At 37.6% G+C, this 20,809-nt stretch overlaps 1 long non-coding RNA gene across 1 annotated transcript; it reads left to right on the top strand.

Moving 5' to 3' along the window:
- Positions 1-9,493: 9,493 nt before the first annotated feature.
- LOC107041931 lies at positions 9,494-11,944 on the top strand. The gene is made up of 2 exons (XR_001461111.1): positions 9,494-9,830; positions 10,899-11,944. It is a non-coding gene; the product is annotated as an uncharacterized LOC107041931 (long non-coding RNA).
- Positions 11,945-20,809: the final 8,865 nt, after the last annotated feature.

The following is a 20,809-nucleotide window of genomic DNA, read 5'->3' as shown; positions in this document are numbered from 1 at the left end:
TTGAGAGTTTTTTCTCTGCAAATTCTAATTTTCCTACAGATTTCTTCGGAAGGTAACATATCGGGTAAATCTGTAGACTTTTCTATAGGAAATATAAACTATGCTCAGAACTTTTTGTAAAAGATTCTCTAGATTTTTTCTCCTATTAGTAATAAAATCTACAAACTTTCACTGACTAAAGAAAAAGCTACGGATTTTTTCCTTTCCTAGAAACAATTTTAGCTTTAATTTGGTTATGAAAATTGAATACATTTTCGTTTGATATAGGATATTTTATTGCTTTTATGTCAATGAAAGTGTTTTTACTTCCGAATGGAAGCTTTGTAATCGTGATTTTTTTCGATTCCTTAATTTTGGGTGGAAATGCCTAAGAAATGTCATGAAACGTGAAGAAATGAGCTTTTTAAAAAATTTCTGTATGTATGTGCACATGTGTGTTCGTATCTCCAGAACTGTCTCCATTGGGAACAGGAAATATCGTTGAGGGCGCTGTTTTTTGCCAATATGGCCGTCAAAGAGGTATACACACACGCGCTCACACAAGCCCCCATTTGCTTGTGTATCGTAGATGTGCACCCTTAACGCAGGCATTCATAGAGGGCGTCTTGTTATAAAGCGTCCCCAATAACTGGAGAATTATTGAGGCAAAGATGCTGACATTTTGGCTGCTAATTGGTACTACTGAGACTCAAATTTGTGCCAAATTTCAGCTCGATCCGTTGAGCGGTTCTTGAGATATAGCGTTTCTTCAAAAATGGTTTTTTATCATTATTATCTCCTGAGCCATTCGATTCGATTTTTTTTTCAAAATACTCGTCGTGATGATACCTATTCAATTGGATTGAAAAAAGACCATTACACCCTGAGCAGTATAGTTTTATTCTCGTTTCTTAATTTTTTTCGCCGAAATTGCTTGTTCGCACGATAACTTAAAAAATAATCGAAATAGAAACTTGAAACTTGATATGATTTTAGATCTTATGGTAACAAAGTTTGGGATTTTGGTTGAACGAAATCGGACCAGTAGTTTCGGAGATATTCAACTTTGTATGTGAAACTCTTTTGCTCAATATCTCCAAAACTATTGGTCCGATTTCAATTTGTTTCCTTCAAAATGTGCGTTTTGATGTCATCTACCTAGATACAACAAAATATGGATACCATATCCCGTAAAATTTTTCGAGATATCGACGTTTATGTATTTTTTTGGTCGGAATTCACTTTTGCGCTTTATGACATGGGTAAAAGTCAAGGAAATCTTTTAAAACTTTGGCTTCTAGTTAGGATTGTCAAGGAACATTCCCATATCAAATTTTAGGTCGATATATTTGATAGTTCTTGAGGTGAAACAATTCACCCAAAATTCCTAAGAAAAAAAAATTAACTCATCCATATTTCACCGTTCATTTTCATATCAGGATAACTGAGAAAGCCATATAACATGAATATATGGTTTGATTTTTTGAAAACATACATTGGGATCCATTCGGAAGCCTACTACCAGTGAAATTTGTGGAAATGAAAATAGAAGAAAAAAAATGCGTGAAGAGTAGCAGTCATATGTAATCTATCAAATGGCTTCTGTCGCGCTGCTTGTTTAGTCACTATGATAGTTTTATATGTTGATGTGAAGAAAATGGCCATGAGGATGAAACAGCCAATTTAGAAAATCCCCCGATTATCCTTGAAAATCATCTGAACGAGCATTGGATTTCATACCCCTCGTGAATTTACGACTCATCGTTTCCACGTGTTCTCAACTCCTCTTGACCCACATTACATCGTTGACAATTTTTTTTAGCTCAATTCCTAGCGATAAAACACAGATCTGAAGTGGGAAGCATGTATTTATTATGGTTTAATGATTTCAGTTTCATCAAATAGAAAGTATTGTTGAAGGATTACTCAATTTTATGAGCCCTGACACGTGCGTGACCCAGTGGGCTCGAAGGCTCAGGTATCGGTGGAATTATGAAGAAAAATAGAGGTGTACTGATCCCACATCAGGTGATTTGGAATAAATGATCGTTGGGGATGTCAGAGGGGAACGATTTAAAATTGCTAGTGTCAGTTTCTCTAGACGTGATTCACATTATTTGGGGTGAAGGTTTATTCAAGACAATTTGTTGAGAGAGAAACTCCCCCCCGTTTACAAGTATAAAGGGTGGCGATATCGGAATCTTTGTAGGCGCTTCTAAGTTGCGCCTAAATTGGAAAAATTTGAAAGGACCATCTGGCACGTCTGTTAGGGGAAACCAGAGGCCCTTCTACAAGTGAGGCATTTGTTATTGGGATGACTTGGAGTTCTTTCCAGCCAATCCATTTCAAATAATACTCTATATCATGCCCGAGGTACGCATGGAAAAGGCTAGTTTAGGGTCTCCACTGGCTTGTTCAACGCAGTGGAAATCAAAAGAAACGGCAGATTTGAAACGGACTAACTCAGGCCCCTTTTCAGGCATTGAGGATATTTATCCAAAATCGCAAGTATTTAAAAAAAATTGATTTTTTTTCAACTGAGAGATGAAAGTATTCCCTTTATCTTGATAAAAATTTCAATCCACCACCCCACGGTTATTATTTAGAAATGGAGTGGACAAAATGCACCAAACGCATGCGCTAACATGCGCTTATACGAGAATCTTTCAAATATTTCCTCTTTTTGCGCGAGTACCCCATTTTTTTCTGGCCATTCGATTCAGTATAGTTTTGCACATTACCTTCTATTTTTATTTCTATTTTTAGAGTCTTATAGTAGGCGAATTATAAATTTCAACATAAATCCCGTAAGAGCTTGTGTATAAGGAAAAATTTGTTCATTTATTTCTGGCGAGACTATTGCGATTAATGTTTTCTCAACATCAAAGAAGTTTCATATGTTCTGCTATCAGCCAAACAAATTATAGAATTTTTCTTGAACATGAAAAAATAAGATTTTCTGAAAATGGCTAAACATCCTTAACCCTCTCACGGTCAAAGCGTACTAGGACGTACTAGAGCCCACGGAGTGGGGATGAGCCAATCCCATCGCTCTACGGCACGAAGTGAGCTCGGGTCGCATCGTATTCGGTCAGCACACCGGCAGTATACTTAGGCTACCGGCGTTCAGGGGCCCCGGGTTTCTTTATTCTCATTGTTTATTGGCGAACTTTTCCATGTTGTTTTTTGTGTGTGACACTTAAAATCAACTTGTTGATCCAGTTGATAATCGCGGGGCAGTTGGAAAATTTAATTCGACAGACTAGTGAGATTGTGGTCATTTTTTATTCGAGAAATAAAGAATCGTTCGTGTGTCCTCCGAAAATAAACAATAAATTGATTCCCTCGTGACAAGTATACACATGTCTGTGGGTGCAATGGCAGTTTTTTCTTCGTGTGCATGGTGGACCAGAGGGTTTATTCGCGAACCAGACTAATTGATCATTATTTAGAAGAAATTTTTTTTTTTTGATTCCATATGTATACCCTCTCGGGTTTTTACATTTTGTTCCCTTCCCTATCTGCGTTACCATGGGCCGACTTACTTTATCCCCAACTGCATTCCATTCGGGATTGGACTGCCAGGTAAACCATGGAAAACCTCAGTCGTGCAGCCGGCCGATAATGCAGCGATTCCGCTGTGTCCATGGGTCACACTGACTCAATTGGCACAGTGGTTCCCTACATTCGTGCCTAGCGACTGTAGTCCCAAGCGGTTAGGTGTGCCTAAGCGGACACCCATCCAAGTACTGGGCAGACTGAACGCTGCTTAGCTTGGATGACCGCCAGAGCCACACACTCCCCCCGTGACCACTACAGCCACTATTTAGAAGAGAAATAATAAAATATCCGTGTGGAATTAATTAATTAATAATAAAAAGAAAATGAACGAATTAATAAATTGATAGGCTGTGAACTTCGGGGTGTTATGTGTAGTGTGTAGAGTATTTTTTGTTTATGGTGTGTGCAAAAAACGCTAGGTAAAAATAAACGCTGATAATAACGAAAAGTTGAGAACACGAGAAATGTCTCAACGTCCAAATACTCGAAAAAGTCTCACCTTAACGAAAAAATCTACATTTAAAAGTCCAAAAATAGTGTCAAAGAAAAACAAGTCTCCGTGTAAAGTAAAGCGTCCTTCGCCGAAAAAACGTTCAGCGAGAACCGTAAAAAAAAACGTGCTCCCTCAAATAAAAATAAGAAAAAAAATATTGATAATCATGCTTATGATAGTGACCGCACTGATGATTCATTTGACGAAGACGAATTTGAACTCTCAGATAATGAAGACGAATCAACACTGCAACACACCGTACAAAATTCTGAGGACTGGTCGAAACAGTTGAAAAGTTGTGCAATAGAGAGTTTTGAGGGACATCCTGGACCAGTGCACATTCTACCGCCAAGCAGCAACGAGAAAGCATTCTTCGAATTATTCGTTGACAATGAGTTTTACAAATTACTGGTTGAAGAAACGAATCTCAGAAATCGATGACATATAAGCGGTTTTCTTTAATCAATCGGTATTTGCACTTAGCTGACAATAAAAAAATGCCAGAGCGCAATTCGACCCATTATGACATTTTATACAAAGCTCGACCGGCTCTCGATTTGGCCGAGCAATTTCGTAGTGTCTTACGTCATCCAGAGTGTTCCTTCTCAGTAGACGACGCAATGTGCAAATACAAAGGAAAATTTTCCACAAGACAGTATATGCGTGATCAACGTAATCCATGGGTACATATTAAATAACTGGTTACATATTAAATATGAAACCATATCTGGGGAAAAAAGAGATGGTGGATAAGAATCTACTGTTGGGAGAGCAAGTAGTATTGCAATTGACTGAGGCCTATACTGACGTTTATCACCACGTCTATTTTGATAATTTTTTCACCTCCTTGCGTTTGATGGAGCTATGGCTGGATAGAAAAATTTACGCTTGTGGAACGGTTCGTACTAATCGTATTGGCTGGCAGCTGGAATTTAAAAAACCAAAGAATCTGAAATTACAGAAAGGAGCGTTTGAAGTTAGGCAGAGAAATCACCCGAGTGGAAATTGCTTCAGGCCCACCTGAAGCATGATCAGAACTTGATCAGGTTTTTGTAAGGTTCGACTGATCTGGTGATTCCTGATGAGAAGCTGACCAAGTTCTGATCTAGCAGATCGGATCCGAAAAACTACAGGCGGATTCGGATCAAGTTCTGATCAGGTAGACATGATCAGATGATGGCTGATGAGAACCTGACCAAGTTCTGATCCAGCAGATCGGATCCGAAAAACTACAGGTGGGTTCAGATCAAGTTCTGATCAGGTAGACATGATCAGATGATGCCTGATGAGAACCTGACCAAGTTTTGATCCAGTAGATCGGACCCGAAAAACTGCAGGATGATTCAGATCAAGTTCTGATCAGGTAGGCACGATCTCACCCTAAAGTCGGCTGCCTGACCCCAATTTGATCAAATTCGGATTTGATGTCTTTGATCGGCATTTGAACGGGGTCAATTGAAGCGAAAATGATTAGATTCAGATCCGGTCCACCTGAAATTAATTTTAATAACCCGTGTAGAAAAATTTTTGTCTTTAGAAGGTCTTCTAGAAATCTTGGGAAGAATCTTCGAAAGATTATGTAGAAGATCTGCTTGGTGACCCAAAAAGATTCTTCAGAAGACAAAATCTTCAAGAGACAATTTTAATTTTCGATCCTTACTCCTTAAATCCTTACTTTTTTGACGCTCAAATTACTAAGCCCTGAATTTTGGACTTTGAAAATTTTGACCCTTAAAATTTTGTCTTCTGAAGAATCTTTTTGGGGCACCAAGCAGATCTCCCACATAATCTTTCAAAGATTATTCCCAATATTTCTGGACAATCTTTGAAAAAGAAAATTTTTCTACGCGGGAAGTTTTTGAGATAATTTAATTAACTATTATTATACCATTCAAATTGAGTTTTATCAACCATTCTCAATATTCATTTTCAATCTTTGAAAAGGATCATTATACTATAATTAAAGTAAATCAAATTAATTTAATTTAATGAATTTAATTTAATTAATCAATTTAATTAACAGCCAGTCCTTCTCAAATGTACAGAAGGGAGGGATGATGATGTCGTAAATACGTATTAGAAGAGTATCAAATTTACACGCAAATGATCTTGAGAAAAAAAATCACCAAATGTCTATTTATTTATTAGAGTTATTGTTATTATCATTATTATTATTCATTAATGAAATTTAATTGAACATATTTTATCTCTGAGAATACACACGCACATCCGCGAGATCAGGAATAATCGTAAATTCAACGAATACCCCGATACAAATCATATAGGCAATGTACAGCTTACTCAATAGTAATAGCGTGATAGCGTAGTGGGTAGGGCATAGGATTAGCAATCATAGGGTCCTCGGTTCGATCCCCAGCATCGGTAAAAAAATAATAAGCTTTTTCAGAGGTAATAACAGTAAAGATTCATTAAGAGAGGCGGCTTACGGTGAAAGAATTGAATTATCTTTTGTTTTGGATTAGTTATCATTGATAATTGTTATTGACACAGACAGGTCATCCGGTTTTCATACAGTTGACTTGATCAAGTTCGGATCCATTCGTCCTGATCAAATCCGGATTGGTCAGGGGCGTAACATGTCTATTCAAAACCGGATCCGTCAACTTGATCAATACTTGATCAGTGGTCAGGTCTAACCTGATCCAAACTTGATCAAGACCTGATCGGAATTTCCACTCGGGCAGGTGAGTGCTACAGTTTGGCAAGACAGCAAAGAAGTGTATATATTTTCTACAAACTGTGATCCAAGTGTGACTTCTTCAGCAGAGGATTGGGATGCAAAACTCAAGAAAAACATTACAATTACCCGTCCTGAGGCTGTGAGAAAATATAACGAGTGCATGGGAGGAGTTGATTTAGCTGATCAGCACCGCTCTTATTATAAAGTCGGTCGTCCTAGTAACAGATGGTGGTGGTATCGTGTGTGATTTCCATTTCATGCTTGACGTGTGTGTGGTAAATAGTTATCTTCTTTACAAGAAGAGTGGGCACAAAACTACTCACTTGAAATTTCAAACAAATTTAGCTAAGCAATTGATTGGAAATTTTTCGAGTCGTCGCTATCGCATGAGGCATGCTGGTTTATCGATTCGTTCTTTAATTACTTCTAGTCAAGATCGTCAAATGTCTGCTGGTCGTTATCAAATGGGAACAAGTGTCAGACAAGAGAAGGAATTCTTGCTTTCAACTAGCGCCAGTGCCGGTCCAGAGGAACAATCTCCGTCTTCAACTAGCGCTAGTGCCGGTCGAGAGGAACAATCTCGGCCTTCAACCAGTATGAGTCCAAGAGAAGATATGCTTAGTGTTGACCAAGCGATTGTGAATCATTCGATGTGGAAAATAACAGGCCGAGTGCAATCGTGTGTCATTTGCTTGGTTGAAAAAAAGGACTCCGTCGAAACGCCCGATCCAAACGAGTTTCAAATGTTTGCAGTGTCAGGTGCCATTGTGTAGTGTAAACTGTTTTCTAAAATTTCATACCCTAAAAAATTTATCAGTAGTAAGTTTACAAGAGATTAAAATCATTAATGCAGAAAAAAAATATTTTTCATTTATCTTCCATCTCGAAAACTTCTCGTTCTGCGCCATTATAATCATGTTAATTTAATTTTTCCGTTTTCTGTGCGTAAAGAAAATGAAAAGTTGGAAAAAAATAATGTTAATAATTTTCATTTTTGCTTCACTATCGAGTAACACCATTCAAGCTACGGCCCTGAACACTCGGAGATTCAAGACTTGCGCGCGCGCCCCAGCACGCGTCGTCCAGTCGCTGCCGTAAAGTGGGGAGAACGAAATAACCATAAGAGGGTTAAGCGGATGTTTATTTTCAATCCAATTTATGAAAATCCACACTGAGAAGACAAAAGTTTTTTGAGAAGTACACATTTACTTTTATCAAGAAATTCATGGCTTGAAAATTACCGAGCACACAATATCTCACATTAAGAAAAAAAATTTTACGCCAAAAATTTTTATTTTTACATCCCTGCACGGAAAGTTCATACCTTCCTCCCTGATGAGCGGGAGGAAAGTGAGCACTTTACGCCCTAGGGTGAAAGGTTACTCCCTCATCAAGACTTTCCGCCCTTAGGAGCAATTTTGCACCCTAGGGCAGAAAGTACTCACTTTCCTCCCGCTCATCAAAGAGCAAAATACGAACTTTCCTTTGCAGGCGTGTTAAAAAATCGCATGTGCACTTCGGGCGGAAAGTCTGGACTTTCCGCCCTTGATGCACTTGTCCGAAAGATGAGGGAAATTGGTTCATATCAAGAAAACGAATTCTCAAATCAATTCAAGTGGTTTTTGCATTAAAATATTTAAAAATTAAAGCTAAGAAAATTATTAAATGAATTACAATAATTAAATTTTTTTTGGTATGAGAAATCGCTTTCTTGTCGTCAAGAAATTGTCCTCGTTTTTAGGACAAGTACAAAATTTCTTGACGAAAGTTGTTCTTTCAAGTCACGAGTTTCTTGATATGAGTAAAGACGTACTTCCAAAAAACATTGTTTTTCTCAGTGCTGTCAACGAATTCTCAAAGACTTTCTCATAGATACCGACTGGATTATCATCTGATCGTAGAGGTATTCAAAATTTTCCCGCTTGATATTCCATCATATATGTCGTTTCAGATAGATACTTATTTTCTTGACTTGCCAGACCCAAAGAGAATTCAGAATATATGGCCCTTACGAGATAACTCGCGATGCCAAATTTAAAGTCCTATTGAGGCAGCCACGACCTCATCAACTTTATGGATAATTTTCTACTCACACTGTTAGGAAATTACTCTTGAAATTTCAAGTGAAAAAAATTGAAATTTTTAAACAACGACAAAGTTACATGAAATTTCTGTATATTCCTTCATTGATGAATCAGTTAATTTCGTGAGTATTCAAATAATTCTCGATTTTCAGGTTCACATGGCACTGAATTTTTTTTTAAATTCAGACAATAACTTTTCCGAATTCTCAATCTATTCAAAATTAAATTGCAGGTGATGTTCAATTTTCACAGTGAGTTTAAAAATTCAAGCTTTCATTGAAAAATTAATGATTGTTCAACAGGAAAAAACCAATTTTTTTGAATTTTCAAGATGAATGAGGAATTTAATAAACGCTTTCATGTGAAATTCAATTCAACCTCGCAACATCGAAAATTTAGCTGACGCTGTGCTTGATATTTCAAGAAATTTCTAACAGTGCAGGTACCCTTTGTAAATTTTCCTCTGACCACTGATTAATTTAAACCCTGTCAGCATAAAAGACCCTTCACACTTATATTTCCCAAGTGGGAAATTGACTCTCTTGTAATGAACTGTAGACTAACCCGTCCAACAAGAAAATGAATGAATCCTAAAAAAAAGTTCTTCCTCTGAAGTTACCGGGCAATTTTCCACTATTTTTAGGCGGCGAACCTTTAGGCCAGTGATATCGGACCAATGTTACACTCAACCTGCTACACCGGTGGATTCGTGCCACCACGTACTAGTGGGGGGAGGGGCTATCACCCCGACGCAATCCGCTTTCGAAAGTCGATAATGAAACTGGTGGCCCGGTGAGGGGAGCGTGGAGAAGTGAGGGTGACTGTTATATCGCCTACGGGCTGCGTCCCTGTGGTCAAGTAGATACGTTCCTATTCGATCAGCCGCAGCATTGAACCTGCAATAATGAGAATGATGGAGTAAAGGGCTTTGGAGCCAATGGAAGGTTCTATCTGATGCTGGATATCACTTTCGAGAATTGTCGGTGATTAAATGTTAATTGGGATTCTGGGGGTGAGGATTATTCATAAATGAGCTTCTGTTTTTACTGGTGGAATGTCACTAAGTGGGGTAAACTAAGAAAATTAAATTCAATGACATGATTTGTTTTTCTTATTATACGGAGAAAGTTATTTGGGGAATTTGACCAACTAGTTGGTGGAATTTAACAACTATTTAGTTAATTTTCAGAAAAAGAATTGTCAATTTCATTCGACAACCATTTGTGAAATTTTCAATAAACGTTCGTCGATTTATTTGATGGATCAAATTTAACAAGGAATTGTAGATTATTACGAAAATATCTTCTACGGGAGACATTAATCAATTGTCACGATATAAATTACTGCGGAATTGTTTCCAAATGTATATATGCCTTCACCATCTAATTCGGTAGTCAAAATTGATTGAATGAAATTAAAAAATCATTTCTGAATTTTGATTAATTAGCTGTTAAATTTGATCAACTATTTGGTGAAATTCACCAAATAATTTTTTCCGTGTATATAGAGGAGACCCGTTTTGGTATTTAATGCCTGCTACATCCTCGTAAATCTTTAATGATTAGCACTTCATAAGTTATCATGTTGTGAATATAAGGTTACATGTGAATTCTACACACGATCATTTCAACAATGGTCACATGTCAAAAATTTTTAAAAAGGAATAATCGGCTAGAAAGTGTAAGAATCTGTGTTCTTCCATTTGCGTCGATGGAAACTTGAAATTACGATTTTTTCTTCAAATAGGGACAGAATGAGAATATTTTCAAGTTTTATGATCTCATTTTAACGAGGAGAAATGAAAAAATGCAAAATGACGTGGGTGGAAAGAAATAGAACATTTAATTTTTCAATGTCTTCGGAAAGTTTTAAAATGGATATATTTTTTCGAATAATGAAAGAATACCCATAAATTCGATTCCTATCCTTGTCTTTCGATACAATAAATAGAATAAAGCACAAAAATCAAAAACTGGAGGCTAAAAATTGTATGCGATTATTATTATGTAATAATAATTGTCATTCACTGAGATGTAGAAATGCAAAAAAATGTCTTATTTTGTCTTATTTTGTTTTACAGATAACATTATATCCTGTTAATAGCCTTATTAACTGCATACGGAAATCAAAGGAAATAAGAAATGAGTAAATAGTGGAATTTGTAATCACTGCACCAAATCACTGCGCCTTAATTCAATTGTAATAACAGGATACTCTGCGCCAATTTCTCAGTATGAGAATAAGTTTCATTATGAATTAGGTTTTAATGGTCTTATAATAAAGTTACTCGAGCATTATTTGTATGCACATGTGTGCATCATATGTCGTTCTGGATATGACACATTATTATAACTACGGAATATTTGAGCATATGAATTGAAACTCCTAAATAGAGCTGTGGGACACCCCCGCGTTTTAATGCGTAATTCTTTTTTTCAACAATAAAATGTCATCACGGAACGTCAAGTAAACAATTTCCAATTAATTTTAGGCATTGCGACCCCTCTAAATATGATCTTGATCTTGTATCTTTCCCGAGTCTCATGGAATTTATGTTTTTGCGGTCGCTAATTCCGAGTTTGTCGGTTATTTAGAAAAGCCTACGTTCTGTTTATTATTAACAATCTAATTGTTTAAAGCACCGTACCACCTTAACTATGAGGGTTAGACGGAAAATTTCAAATGATGAATTATGGAGAATTCGATAGGGTATGATTTTTGTCATAACAATTTAAACAATCAAATTGTTGACAATAAATGGAACGCTGGATTTTTCTTAAATAACTGACAAATTCTTCATCAGTCACCCAAAAAACATAAATTCCACGAAACTCGGCGACTCCGATGTTCATACACGATCAGCTCCAGCTTATGCATTACGGTACCCCACTCCATTAGATCATACTTAGAGGGGTTGCAATGCCTAAAATTGATTCAAAATTATTTACTTCATATTCCGTCATCATATTTCATTGTTTAAAAAAAAGAATAACGCACTAGACCGCGAGTGGTTGATACACTTCTGAAAATCGGGGGTGCCCGCAGCTCTAAATGGGATTTAGGCGACTATGAAGCTGACTATTTCGCCTGTATATGTAGATGAATACACTATTTCACTTTCTTTCATCGGAATATAAATGAGACTTGAGAGTCACCATTACAATTACAAATGAAATACTTTCTATTTCCCCCCGAAAACGTTATTTTCTGTTCTTCTTTTCACCCTAAAAAGAACTTCAGAAGTTTTTTCCTAGGGATAACAGAAACTTACATTACGACAGATGGGTTTTCCCTCACGAAAAAACTTTTTTCCCCAAACAATTGATTTTAAGAAATTGAAGAATACATTAACTTTACTATACTCATGCAAGAAAAATTTCAACGAGTAAGAGTTGTTTGAACTAAAAAAATACTTTATGACGATCTAGTCGTCAAATATTAAAAATTTCGTCCATCGAAAACTCCTTAAACCGTCCTTAAGGGTCGAAAAATTAGGGGCCACTCCTGCGATCTGAGACTCGCTATTCATATTACTATTTTATGAGGAAACCCTGCTCTCGGACACCCTGAAGACGAAGCTCAGGGTCGAGACGATGAAGATCAGGATGACCGACCGACAACCCGCAGACCAGCCTGAGGGTTCTGATTATGAGGACTTTCCCCCCTCCCCATTAAAATCAGGAACCGAAGATCAACATTCTGCGAATTTCTCGAACGAAGGTTCGGAAAAAATCGGGCGACGCTTCCCCCCTAATCAGCGAAGACTAAGGTGAGAAACGTAACAGTTATGATGGTTATGTTAGTCGAGTCAAGTCAAGTCGCTCCATTTCGTCAAGTTGGTCGACAAGCGTCGAGGGAGAAGTCAAAATCAAGATCAGAGTTGAGTTTTCGGTGTGAAGAAAATTTACTAGGAGTTAATTTGTCGAGTCAAGTTTAGAAGTTAAATATTCTTATGTCTCGGTTCGCGGTACTCTGTTCGTCATCAGATTTCGAGGAATTGTCTGGAAAATTTAGTTCTTTTAGTTGAAAATTGATGAGATAAATTGACATTGATAAATCAGTCAATTTTCTTGAATATCCAATGAATTTTTATTTCTCAGGTTCTTACGACAATGAAAATTACTGAAAATCGTGAAATTTCAGGCAACTTTTCTTCTGAATTTTCAATCTCTTGAAAATTCAATTGAATGTAATGCTTAATTTTCGCGATAGTTGTGAAAATCAAAATTGTCATTGAAAATTCAATGATCGTTCATCACGAAAAACTTAATTTTATTGAATTTCCAAGATGACTCAGGAATTCCATGAGCAATTTAGTCTGAAATTGTATTCAAGTTCCGAATATTCAAAATTCAAATGCATCTGTTACTTAAATTTCAAAAAAATTCTAACAGTATAGATATTTTGGCTGTTTCCAACAATAAACCATTTGGGTTAAAAGTCTGTTCATTCACGCAGCCACGGGAAACTTCTCAATAATGTAGGGGAGGGCAGAGCCAAACGGATGCCTAGGGCAAAACGGACCACTGACAGAAAATTGACGATTTTTGTTTTTTTTTCTTTCCTTTAAATCAGGAACACTGAATGCGTTGAATTAAAAGTGAGTTTCTTGGATCGTAACCGTCACAGGGGTTTTATAGATAACAAGTGTCGTTGAATCGCAGCTTGATCAGATCTGCTAATCACCTCAAACCACAAATGATTTTGAATTTTTATTGTTACTTCCATTCGGAAGCAAGAAAAAAAATTATCAATTTTCTGTCAGTGGTCTGTTTTGCCCTACCTTCCTTTATCCCATAAACGAAGCTAAATGAGAAAAATTTTGTTCGACATTGCAGGGGGACTATCACATCATCATTTGAGTATTGATTATTGAATAGTCGAAACGACAAACAAATAACAATCTCGTTGAATTATTCATACAAATTTTTCGAACCAAAATATAGCCATTTGGTGCTAATAGCTATTTGATTCTTCCTTTGCATCAAACAAATATTTTTTTTAAGACCAAACTAGGTTAGCGAGTGCTGAAAACGAGGTGTCCTGCTTGTACAGAATGTCAATTTTATTTTGCAGCAATCAAATCTATTTTTGCAGCAAAAATTTTTCATTTCACGGCATTTTCCAAATGTTTGGCTCCCATTTTTTGAGAATATTCTTTTTCTACCAGTGTCAGGTTTTGAATTCCTATTTGAAATACGCTGGGCGTATGTGTACTGTGTATTGATCCATTCGGAAAACAATTACCATATATTATTCGATGAAACGACTCGAAAATTCGTTTTTGTTTTCCCGGAATTATCACCCCTTTCATTACCCCCAACCCTCAGGTCTTCGTCGGGGGACACTCGAGTACCTATTGAGGATTAAAAATATATTTGAAGGAGGGGAGGGGTGAATTTTAGATGAGACTCGGAGGGTGAAATATTGACGCAGGATAATCAGGTTCTTCTTGGGTTTCATTGATGGCAATGTCGGTGGACTGCTCAGAGCAATTGGAGTGATTCTAATTAGAATTCTCCATTATCAAGGAGGAAGCTCCTATTTTTAGATAATCTCATTATGATGAACTCCTTCAGGCGAATTCAAATAGTATTCAAAATAATACAAGGGAGGGAATGGAGAATATGTAATTCATTACTAATGAATGGAATTAATATTTTTTCAATTGAGCAAGTGCTTATGTTTTTTGGTTAGACATAACGGCAAAGTTAATTATAAATTTATAAACTATAAATGTTTGACATGGAACAATAAAAGAGTTACAAAGTAGTAAGAATAAAGAATCGAAAAATGAAAGGCAAGGGACAACATAAATATATCTCACTTTAAAAGATGAATTATCCTCAATTATTTTATATTGTCAAGTGAAGATTGTAAAACTCCCATGCCGTAATTCACTGATATTTTCAACTTCTTCCAATCAATTACTCGACTTGAAAGTTCAGAACTGCAACATTGAATAATTTGATGGACAAATGTGGCCTCCCATATTCATCAACACCAAATAAGACATATTTGAAGATATGCTCGACCAAATTTATTCGACGGTAGTATTTTCTTCTTGGAAAAAGTTTTATGGAATTTGAATTTGAATCCTATGTAAATAATCGAATGAATTCCGATAGGTTGGGTATTTTGACCTTTCCCCGAAACGCAATACAAATACAAGCGTTCGATAGGAATATCCTTCCACCTAGTTTACTCAGACGGCCTTAAATCACTCAGAGTGAATTGCTTGGGCTCTGATTCCCGGGGAGATTTAGCTTGTCTGCAATGAACATCTCTATTCCTTTGCAGTTCTCTTATTCAGGGATTCTCAGTTGCTTGATAGTTGATTGCATCTCGAGATAACATCTGTATTACTTTGAAAAGGCTAGAAGCTGAAAAATGTCAAAAACGAAAATATCGCAAATTCCCCCAGGAATTGAATGCAATAGGTTTCCGAATGCTATCCGAGCAGAAAAATCTATCTGGCTGATCAGGGCCAGTCCCGACTACTTCAGCAAGACCTCAAATTCAGCACTACACGTGACTTTCTGGGGGCAATATGTTCCGAACCTTATTTGGGTCTCGAGAGGTAACAAAGATACTGTCTACCCACTATGACATATGTGATAGAATCTAAAGCGGGGAAGGTTTGAATAGCACTCTGTCAGATGATAATCCAGTTGTCATCTACACTCTCAAAAATAGGGATATTTGCTGAAATTGTGTTCTTCTTTTATTGGATTACCGTCAAACAGTGATGCCGCCAGAGACTTTACGAGACATCACGAGATAATACTTTGGAGGGATTGTCTCGGGCTCAGTGAAGGCGGAAATTTTTGGTCTCGTCTCAGTCTCGAAATACGCAGTATCGGTTACTGTCGTAATGACTCCGAATCAATTTATCTCACCTCGATTTCCAGTTTTTCGCGTTTTTGACATTTAGAAAATCGAGACGAGACAAAGCGAGACAAAAACCGAGATTTCCATTGAAAATACGAAAAACTTGAGATTATAGATTTCCATGTTCATTGAAACCGAGACCATCTCTCCAAAGTATTGTCTCGTAAGTCTCTCGCGGCATCACTACCGTCAATGCACTGGTTTTCGAACATTTAAGTTACCAGCTATCGGACACACATGAAATGGCATAACTTTATTAAATAATTATTATTCCAACCGTCGGTGCAATTAACAAATCGGTCTCCCCTTCTCAAGGCTATTATACGGTTTTCAGCAATTTTAATTATCAAAAATTAAGTACAACGAAGTTCACTCTTAAACATAACTTTATGTCTATGCAGAAGACAATTGATTTACGGATTTCGTTTGGTGTCTCTGACTGATTTGAACAATTTTGCATCAAATAATTAATGATCCAATTGAATCAGGTCATCGAAATCCCAGAATTCCAAATGTTATCCGAATAAGAAGTAAAATCATGTTTTTTCTATAATAAAATTGTTAAAAATGATTATATCAAAACGCCCATATAACCTTGAATAACCCGAGTGGAAATTGCTTCAGGTCCGCCTGAAGTATGATCAGAACTTGATCCAGTTTTCATAAGATTTGACTGATCAGGTGATTTCTGATGAGAACTTGACCAAGTTTTGATTTAGTGGATCGGATGACAAAAACTATCGGCGAGTTAAGATCAAGTTCTGGTCAGATAGGCGTGATCAGATGATGCCTGATGAGACCCTGACCAAGTTTTGATCCAGTCAATCGGATCCCGAAAACTAACGGCGAGTTCAGATCAAGTCCTGGTCAAGTAGGGATGATCAGGTGACGCCTGATGAGAAGCTGACTAAGGTTTGATCCAGTCGATCGGATCCCAAAAACTAACAGCGAGTTCAGATGTAGTTCTGATCAGGTAGACATGATCTCAGTCTGAGGTCAGGTTGCCTAAACCCAATTTGATCCGATTCGGATTTGATGCAATTGTTTTTCATTTGAACGGGGTTAATGGAAGAAAAAATTATAAGGTTCGGATCCGGTCTATTTGATCTCATTTTGAAAAAACCTTTTACGAGAATCAAATTTTTAATTAATTGAAATTTTTAATTAAATTTTAATTAATTGTTAATTCATTTTTAATTAATTTTCAATTAATTTTCAATTGATTTTTAATTGAGTTTTCAATTAATTTTTAATTAATTAATTGTGCGGACAGGCAGGGGTGGCTCAATAACTACATATAGTCGAAGTGTCACCCTCACAAGCAAATTATCTTGATTAGAAAAAAACTTATCAAGCTCCCATTTGTTCATTAGTGTTATGATTATCAAGATTATTATTAATTAATGAAAGGGATAAAATTTTAACTAAACAAATTTTCTCTCTTTGAACATACGCGCAAATCGGCGAGATCATAAATAATCTCAAAGTCAACAAATACCCAGATACATATCATATAGGCAAAACGGAGTTCCCGTAAAAACAATAGCGCAATAGTCTAGTGGTTAGGGCTTAGGATTAGTAATCGTAGGTTCCCCGCTTCAATCCCCACCATCGAAAAAATACGAAGGTTTTTTCAACGATATTTACAGTAGGGATTCATTAGGAGAGGCCATCTATCGTGAAAAAATTGAATCATCTTTTGTTTTGAATTAGTTATCACTAATAATTATTATTGATTCCGGCAGACAGGTCATCAGGTTTGAATACGTCAGCTTGATCAAATCCGGAACTGTTAGGCCTGATCAAGTCTTGATTAAAAACCGCGTTACATGACTGATCAGGACTTGATCCAGTCATCAGATCATTTTCTGATCAATCGTCAGCCCTGACCTGATCCAGTCCTGACTTGGACCTGGCCAAAATTTCCACTCGGGAACGTCACATCTCTCATCCGTTAATCCTGTTTTGTCATCGAGTTTGCGTTTTGACAAATGAAATCAGTGAGGTTAAACGACATAATATTATGTGATTGTGGTGTCAATGAAAGTATCATTTAAGACTGTCACAGAGAAATGGGAAGAAAAATGAGTGATCGCTACCAATGATTAATCTCACTCTACTGTCAAAACTGCACGGAGAGAATTAAATAGTAAATATTAGCATGGCCATAGGAGAGAATGCGATGGCACATAGTAATAATTACAAAGTAACATGGGAAAGATAACCGTGCCCATAGGAAAGCTTACCATGTGTGTAATGCCTACTATGTTCCATAGTAATCCTCACTACGTCCCATGGTAATGGGAATGCCGTACGCATTCCCATGGAACATAGTAACATTAACCATGCCCGGTGGGCATGTCAACAGGAATCGTTACCATGGAAATGGAAAATGAACCTGTGAACATAGAAAGTATCCCTAAAATATGCGGTTGAAATTCACGATTGCCTTTTGATGCGTTCATAAGTTTAAGACGCTTAAGTCTTAAACAATTTTAAAAAATTGAACAAATTGAACTCTTTCTCTCTATGTAATATACCCAACAAAATTACTTCTGATCAGTATAAGAAATACTTCTACTCAGTACGAACGGATTTCTAGGGAAAATGCAAATTTCGTACCTCCTCGAAGTCAAAAGAACTGGATGCAAGTATGCGTCAAATACCTGGGAACTGGTGAGAAGTAACTCGGTCCTTGTCACAGGTACCCGACTCAAAATTTTACCGGGTCTCCCGACGTAATTTCAACGTTTTGAACCTACATTGCTTTGATGTTCAAATTCTCCGCCGAATTTTCACCGTACTTTCAACTTATCTCAACGTGCAGGCCCATGGACGTTGAAAAACACTCAATATCCACCGTATATTAAACGTACTCTCAACGTTAATGACATTTGTTTTCTGTTAACGTACGTTGTAAGTTTCGACGTCCACATTTGATTGTATCAAGGTCATTATTGACGAGAATTAAAACATTCATTACCGTGTTAAAGACTCACGTAAATATAATATATTGTGCATCAAGGGCGGAAAGCCATGTTTTCCCGCCCGAGGTGCACATGCTTTTTCTTAACTCGCCTGCAAAGGAAAGTTCGTATTTTGCTCTTTGATAAGCGGGAGGAAAGTGAGTACTTCCCGCTCTTGGCTCATCAGGGAGCAAAGTACGAACTTTCCGTGCAGGTGTGTGAAATAGTATATTTCGTCATTAGGCCGAAAAAAACTTTTCTGGCAAATATGAGGTTTGCAGCATGAGCCGAAGGCGAGGGCTGCAATCATATTCGTCAGAATAGTATATTATGCCTCTAGGGACGGAAAACCGCGATTCTAACCTCGCTTCGCTCGGTTAAATCGCGGTTTTCAGTCCTCGAAGCATAAAATATCGTGTGCCACACGGCAGTAAAAGTATTTTCTGACTCATGTGATTATAACCCTCGCCTTTGGCTTGGGTTATAACGTCACATTCGTCGGAAAATACTTTTACTCCCTAGGGGCACAATATACTATTGTGCATCAAGGGCGGAAAGTCATGTTTTTCCGCCCGAGGTGCACATGCTATTTTTTAACACGCCTGCAAAGGAAAGTTCGTATTTTGCTCTTTGATCAGCGGGAGGAAAGTGAGTACTTTCCGCCCTAGGGTAGAAAGTTGTTCCCAAGGGCGGAAAGTCTTGACTTTCCGCCCGAGGTAGTAACTTTCCACCCGAGGGCGGGAAGTACTCACTTCCCTCCCGCTCATCAGGGAGCAAAGTACGACCTTTCCGTGCAGGTGTGTGAAAAAAGTTTTTTTTGGCCGTATGACAAACAATATGTTTGTTGAGCCTAAGGGTCAAAAGAGTACGAAGGGTCAGGCGAATCGAAGGGTCTGTTTTGTAAGGGTCAGATAATTAAAATGAGTCTGAGGATCAGATCGATTCTGAGGGTCAGGTGGGCCAAAGGTCATCTGACTTTTAGATTGAACTGACCCTTAAACTCAACTCAGCCTTTTACTCATCTGACCTTCAGATTCGCCTGACCCTTCGTACTTTTTTTACCCTTAGGCTCCACTGACTCGTAGATTCGCGTGATCCTTCACACTTAACTGACCCTTCAATTCGCCTGACCCTTTGTAGTTGTTTGACCCTTGGACTCAACTGACTCTTAGATTCGCCTGATCCTTCGGACTCAACTAATCCTTAGACCCATCTGACCCTTAAACTCAACTTAAACTCACTGAGACGCATCTAACCTTTAAACTCAACTCAGACTTCTACTTATCTGACCTATACTCAACGGACCCTTCGTACCCTTTTGACCCTCAGATTCGTGTGATTTTTCGGACTCGGCTGACCCTTATATCCATCTGGCCCTATGCTGAAGGTTTTACGCTTATTGATTAAAAAACCCCATCTGGCCCTCATACTCATCTGACCCTTAGATTCATTTGACCCTTAAACTCAATTGAGCCTTAAACTCAACTGACACTTGAACACAAATGATCCTTAAACTCAACTGAGCCTTTTACTTATCTGACCCTTACTGAACTGACCCTTACATTCGCCTGATCGTTCGTACTCTTTTGACCGTTAGGTTCAACTGACCCTTAGATTCACGTGATCCTTCAGACTCAACTAACTCTTACACTTATCGGATCTTTACACTCACTGACTTTCATATGAAGAGTCCGATCCTTAGACGCCTTAGACCTATATGGACTCTAATTCCCTCTCATCTCCTCCATCTGCTCCTTTTNCATCAAGGGCGGAAAGTCATGTTTTTCCGCCCGAGGTGCACATGCTATTTTTTAACACGCCTGCAAAGGAAAGTTCGTATTTTGCTCTTTGATCAGCGGGAGGAAAGTGAGTACTTTCCGCCCTAGGGTAGAAAGTTGTTCCCAAGGGCGGAAAGTCTTGACTTTCCGCCCGAGGTAGTAACTTTCCACCCGAGGGCGGGAAGTACTCACTTCCCTCCCGCTCATCAGGGAGCAAAGTACGACCTTTCCGTGCAGGTGTGTGAAAAAAGTTTTTTTTGGCCGTATGACAAACAATATGTTTGTTGAGCCTAAGGGTCAAAAGAGTACGAAGGGTCAGGCGAATCGAAGGGTCTGTTTTGTAAGGGTCAGATAAT

Source organism: Diachasma alloeum, unplaced genomic scaffold (genome assembly GCF_001412515.2).
Source record: "Diachasma alloeum isolate Michigan unplaced genomic scaffold, Dall2.0 Dall_scaffold_00394, whole genome shotgun sequence".
Lineage (NCBI taxonomy): Eukaryota > Metazoa > Arthropoda > Insecta > Hymenoptera > Braconidae > Diachasma > Diachasma alloeum.
This window is presented reverse-complemented; position numbering and strand designations above follow the sequence as displayed.